This window comes from Lontra canadensis, unplaced genomic scaffold (genome assembly GCF_010015895.1).
Source record: "Lontra canadensis isolate GAN:19392208 unplaced genomic scaffold, GSC_riverotter_1.0 scaffold17, whole genome shotgun sequence".
Classification (NCBI taxonomy): domain Eukaryota; kingdom Metazoa; phylum Chordata; class Mammalia; order Carnivora; family Mustelidae; genus Lontra; species Lontra canadensis.
Genome location: NW_022631011.1, coordinates 11,067,889 through 11,074,356, shown reverse-complemented (window position 1 = coordinate 11,074,356; position 6,468 = coordinate 11,067,889). Strand labels below are relative to the sequence as shown.

At 39.7% G+C, this 6,468-nt stretch overlaps 1 protein-coding gene across 1 annotated transcript in view; it reads left to right on the top strand.

Moving 5' to 3' along the window:
• Positions 1-1,838: 1,838 nt before the first annotated feature.
• GALNT1 (polypeptide N-acetylgalactosaminyltransferase 1) overlaps positions 1,839-6,468 on the top strand; it is a 76,174-nt gene continuing 71,544 nt past the window's right edge. The window contains exon 1 of the mRNA XM_032859600.1: positions 1,839-1,893. The gene's annotated coding sequence lies outside the window, so the exon portion shown is untranslated. The remainder of the gene's footprint in view (positions 1,894-6,468) is intronic.

Sequence of the window (6,468 nt, the reverse complement as noted above, 5' to 3'; positions counted from 1 at the left end):
GTTAACTGGCTGGACTTAAATCCCAGACTGTTTCTCCTGCATTGGGCAACAACCTGATCTCTTGCTCGGTTCTTTCAGCTATTTTAGGCATTTCTTTTCTTTGGGACCTCTGGAGTCTCCTGTGTTGTGTGTTTAGGGCTTAGGTAAGGATTGTGGTGAGGTTTAAATAAATATATCTAGGATTTTCTTCCTTACTTTCCAGTTGTTCTACTGGCCCCAGCCTTCATCCTTTGATGCCACAAGCCAATGAGAGTTGAGAGCTCCTTCTTGAGTTTTACCTGCTGCACACGATGCAGGGTGGTCTCTGCCTTCAGGCAAACAGCCATAAAAAGGCAAATCTCACCTAGTATAGTTCCCCTCTTTCAAGGGTTGTCTTTTCTTTTCTGTGTTTTGGTTGCTGTTTAGTGCTTCTCTAATTAAAAAAAAAATTTTTTTTAAGTTCTTATTTGAATTCCCGTTGACATGCAGTGTAATATTAGTTTCAGGCGTCCAGTATAGTGATTCAACACTTCCGTGCAACCCCTGGTGCTCATCACAAGGGCCCTCCACAATCCCCATCACCTGTGTAACCTATCCAGTGCTTTTCAGTAGTGGTTTTTATGTTTGGGCCAGAGTTTGTAATTATTGTTTGTGGGAGGGTTACTCCAGTAGGAGCGGTTTCACCTTTCTCTGTGTAAGTCTTTCATGTTTTATTTTTAAAGACTTTTTTTAGAGCAGTTACATGTTTAGAGTAAAACTGAGAGGAAGGTGTAGATACTTCCGTGTGCTTTCCGCCCCCACCCATAAATAGCTCCCCTATTATAGGTATAACTTCTCCTTCATCACCTCTGAGACAGTGTAACTTTTCCCAAATGTGCCCAACAGTTTTCCCCTTGGGTCCTGTTCGTTGAGATTTGGTCACTTGCACCAGGAAGAGGAATAGAAGCGCCATGGCTAGCTTGAATGAATAGAGAAAAGGTAGTCTAGCAGGGAATGATCAGTTGAATTCAGTTGGAGATCTAATGGAGTGAAGCATGTTGTATGTGGAGGGGGGTAAGGCATACGCAGTACTGGTACGCCTGCGTGGGCTCAGTCGTTATGTGGCTGCCTTTGGCTCATGTCAGTATCCCAGGGTCCTGGGATGGAGCCCTGCATCAGGTTCCCTGCTTAGCAGACAGTCTGCTTCTCATTCCTCCTCCCCACTTGTGCTCTCTCTATCAAATAAATAGGTAAAATCTTTTTTTTTTTTTTTTTTTAAGATTTTATTTATTTGTCAGAGAGAGAGCAAGCACAGGCAGACAGAATGACAGGCAGAGGCAGAGGGAGAAGCAGGCTCCCTGCCGAGCAAGGAGCCTGATGCGGGACTCGATCCCAGGACGCTGGGATCATGACCTGAGCCGAAGGCAGCTGCTTAACCAACTGAGCCACCCAGGCGTCCCAAATAGGTAAAATCTTAAAACAAAACAAAACAAAACAAAAAAAACCCACAAAGGAATAAATAGTTCCTGCTGCAGGTGCTATCTCTGTGTCTTTGGCCTTCCCACCTGGAAAGTGAATATCATGATAGATTTCTAAGAGGAAGAACGATAGTTTTTTTTCCACTGAGCTTGCTGTTGGATCTCAGTAATATTTTATTCATGTATTAGACATTAACTGAACACCTGTTATGTGCAAGCTTTGGGGAAACACCTGTTATGTGCCCGTGCTCAGCATTAGAGATCTGGCTAAATAAGACATCAGCTTTGCCCTCAGGTATGGCTGACTTAAAGTCCAGTGGGATAGGTTGGCTGAAGTAATAAGGGGGGGAGGATAGAGTTATTCTGTAATAATCTGATTTTAGGAAATTTATTTTTCAACAGGAAATGTGGGACATGTGGATTTGGGATATGAATTCATTTGAAAAACCACTTTGGGGTAAGTTGATAGCTGGGTGTGAATGACTTCAGGGTTGCACTTCTCTTTGCCTTGGGGCTTGCTCTTACAGCTGTGGAGGTTTCGTACTTGTGTTGATGGGACTTTTTGCCTCATCTATACGTAAGTGAATGGCTTGTATTAAAATGCAAATTCAATTATTTGAGAAATGTAACCATCAGGCACGGTCCCAGTACTAATTAATTAGTGCATTCATATTTCCTCAGGGAGGTCAGTTTGAAGACTCGATGAATATCAGTCTAGGAATAAAAAATTTTTATATGGGATTTAACATGCTTGAGCTCACCCAAGAATCCTGTCATGTGGACTGGGAATCACACTTATAGAATCAGTGTTGAAGATTCAGTTAAAGTTTACCTCTGAGTTTCTTTTTGTAGTACTGTGCATGACCATTTGAGTAATCATTGCATCAGTACAAGTATAAAAGTTCCTGTTTTTGGTTTCATCTAAGAAAGTACCTCTAGAAATACTATTTAATATTTACTGAGTGTGTGCTGATATCTAAGTTGTGTACATTACCTCATTTAATTTAATGAAATGGGATATAAGGTGGGCATGTTTTTCTCAAAGTAATGAAGAGCCCCGGATATATGCAAATAAAGAGTAACATTTCTAGGATTGCTTAGCTAGTAAGTGTTGGAATTGAAACTTGAACCCAGATTTGAATATCAGCATTTGATCTAATAGATACTCACTTCTCTTTTAATATGCTGATTGTGTTTGGGGTTCCCACAGCTACCCCAGGTTTAGTGATTGGCTAGGAGGACTCACAGGATTCAGCATGTAGTCATAAGAACAACTAAGACTTCTTAGAGTGAAAGGATACAAAGTAGTATTGACAAAGGGAAAAGTGCATAGTGTGAAGTCTGGAGGACAATAGGCACAAGCTTCCAAGAACCTCTCCCAGGGGAGTCACTCGCAATGTGCTCTAGCAATGAATTGTGACAATACATGTGAAGTGTTACAAGCTAGGGAAACTCACTAAACTCAGTGCCAGTGTTTTCATTGGGGCTGGTCATTGTGGCCTAGCATGTACCAAAATTTCAGTCTCCCAGAAGGCAGTCATGTGTTTTGCAAACTATATTGTTTGACAAATGGGTTAGGCACAGTTAGGTATACTTACCATTTGAGGTGAGTTTTATATCAGTGTAGGGAATTGTTTATCATTTAAGTTACCAGATGCCAGTCAAGGGCCCACCTTGCAACCAAGCCCTTTCTAGGGATAGTAATCTTGTTACTGCTGTGTTCACTTTTACCCTGTACATTGGTTTATTCATTTAAGCAGATTGTGATTATGATCATGTAGCATTTAGAAGTAGGTGTTACGGCAAACCAAATGCTTTAATGGTGTTTATTTTTATGGCAGTACCATAATTGCCTATTAGTTTTGATCTTCTGGACTCCCCCAACTTAACATAATGTTGTACTCCTGGCTAAGGTTTATTATAGCAAAAGATGCAGTACAGGAACAGCAGGAAGAAGCTACATGCAGGTGAATGCTAGGAAGATAAGACACAAATGTTGATGTCTTTCCTCTGTGAGGCTCACATGGACATGTTTTTTTTTGTGGCCAGCCCTGGTGGCTAAAACTTAGGACCCTGACCAGATACCAGGTGCACATCATAAATCTTGATGCCTACTTTAAACAATGCTGACAGTCTGATATATCCTGACCTGCTGTCTCTGACATCCTCAGCCAGTGACTCTGAACATTCCAGGAGTTTAGTTCTCAGAGTTTGGCCAGGGGTCATTACCATGGCTCCAGGCATCCCCCAGAGATTAGGAAAGCCTGAGTAAAACAGACCTGCAGTGTTAACTCTCTCCCTGCAGTGTCCTATTGTATTGTTAAATGTAACATTTAATGCTGATACATTTTTTCTGAATCTGATATTCTAAACTTAGAAAAAAAAATAGTAAATATAGTTGCTAAATTTCACTTCTCTTAGAATTCTTTTCACTTCTTTTAGATTCTTTTCTTTTGGGAATTTATATAATGGTGACTTCTGGATTTACCATTTTTGTCCACAACTATGTGGGTTGTATATGTTATGTTAAAGAATAGTGCAGAAATGTGAAGTGTAAACAGTTAAATTAAAATATTACAAAATTAGCCTTCACTTCATGAAGATCTTCCTGTGAACACAATAGGATTTCTTTTTTATGGAATTTGCAGATGCACAGAAATACCAGTTTTTCAGAAAAAGAATAACTCATAGTTTAAAAATTGGCTGATTCCAGGATTTGAAACCAATCTTTATTACTTTAGCTATTGCTATTTGAAATCTGTATTGTGTGAAAAAGACAAAGTAGATGGAGAAAGCTCTGTCCTTGAAAATGATAAGTTCTCTGAGTTAACAGAGTTAGATATGTTTCTTTATTGCCAAACTTCACAGAACCTTTAGGGCAATAACGTGCAGTGTGGCTCTCCCAGGGCATAGAGAGACTGTAACATTTCTCTAACTTACTTGACCATGGAGTTTCTTTAGTAAGAACTCACAGGTGTGGATCCTGCAGAGCAGTGTTCTTTAGAACAAAATAGGATGGGGCACCTGGGTGGCTCAGTTGGTTAAGCGTCTGCCTTCCCTGGGTCCTGGATGGAGCCCTGCACTGGGCTGCCTACTCAGTTAGGAGCCTGCTTCTCTCTCTCCCTTGCCTCCTGCTCTCCCTGCTTGCTCTCTCAGTCAAAAATAAATAAATAAATAAAATCTTTAAAAAAAAAAAAAAAGAATGAACCTTGTTGCAGAAAAGTTTAATATCTTACTGCCTTCTGATAAAAACTAGTTAGAAACTTCCCTATCTGTATGTCTTTTTCCTGCCAGGCTTCCTGAGTTGATGTTTCTCTTTTGTAATGTGAATGGTGTATCTCTTAGGTTTGTGTTTAACTGTGATAAGGGCTTCCATGGTGTGGATCATTGCCTTCAGGCATGTACCACCTAGGTACCTGACCTGGTATCAAGAATGTAATTGGCGAAGACTCAGTAAATACCCAGAGAGCATGGGATGAACTGTGACTCTAAAATAATGAACCCCCATCCCTTTTTTTTTAAAGGAACAACAGTATAGTAGACATAAAAGTTAGGTGCTGTACGTTTTAATAATGACATCATTTTGTAAGACATTTTCAGAATTTTTCTTTTATCTTTTTAAGCATTTAAAAAATATATTTTAGAGAGGGAGGGAGAGAGAGCGCCCGAGCACAAGTTGGGTTGAGGGTAAAGGACAAGCAGACTCCCTGGTGAGCACAGAGCTCCACTTGGGGCTCAGTCTCAGGACCCTGAGGTAATGACGTGAGCTGAAACCATGAGCTGAAACCAAGAGGTGGATGCTGAACTGACTGCGCCACCCAGCTGCCCCTGGAATTCTTCTTTTGAATGGCTCTTGAGTTGAACTCCTCATTACCAACTTCTTCTCTATGACTTGTATCATTTTTAAAATTTAATTTAATCCTAACAGTAGGATTATTCTATCATAGACATGTAAACTTTTAACTACTAGATTTTCTTTTTTCAGTAGGTGGAATATCGTTTTTAGGAATTATGGTTGTTATAGCTAAGGAAGGCCAGTTGGTCAAAAGTAGCCAAGGCCCTCCTCAAGAAGTAGTGCAAGGTGCGAAGACTTCTTTAGTGTATATCAAGAATTGCTATAAAGCTGTAAGTAAGACAGCAATGTGGTGTTAGGTAGAGGGTCGGTGGAACAGAACTTAGAACCCTGGAAATCTGGTTTATGACAAAGTTTGCATTGCATGTACACCTTTAGTAAGAGGATGAACTTTCCACACAGTGTGGCTGGACATTTCGTTAGCCACATGGAAGAAAGCGATATTGAATCTCTACTTAAACCTGAAAGGTAAAACTTAAAAATTTCTAGACATTAGAACTTTATTTTTAATGATATCTAAATAGAAAAGAATTTCTTAAGACATAGAAAATGTAAACCACAAAAGCCACCTCTTATTAAGAAGACAAGCTATAAGCTGGGAAAAGATTCTTGCAGTGCATGTAGCCAAAGTAAGATTAGAATCCAGACTGCACAAAGGTCTTTAGAAACTAATAGGAAAAAGACAGAACAACCCACCGAATAGAATAGTGGCCTAGACTTCATAGGCACATTAGAGAAGCAGAAATGGAATGACCAGTAATGTCAGAGACAGTGGGGAAGTGCAAATTAAAACTACATTAAGATACCAACTACACACTCCAGATTGTCAGAAAATAAGAAAGTCTGACATCAGTAAGTGTTGCCAGGGAGCACACCCAGAGCTCTCGTTTTGCTTACTGTTTTGCATCAACCATCTGGGAAAACAAATTGGTCATGTTTAGTCTTACTGAAAATTTGCATTCCCTATGACCTAATACCTTTATGTGTGTTCTCTAGGTCAGGAGTTGGTGTGACAACTCGTGCGTTGAAAAAGATTTTTAACATTTTAAAATTGTGAAGTGAAACAAAATTATGTAATTTATAATGTGGAAATTATATGAAATTCAGATTTCACCGTCCATAAATAAAGTTCAGTTGGAATACTGTCACACTTACTTGTTGATGTCGTTTATGTCTGCT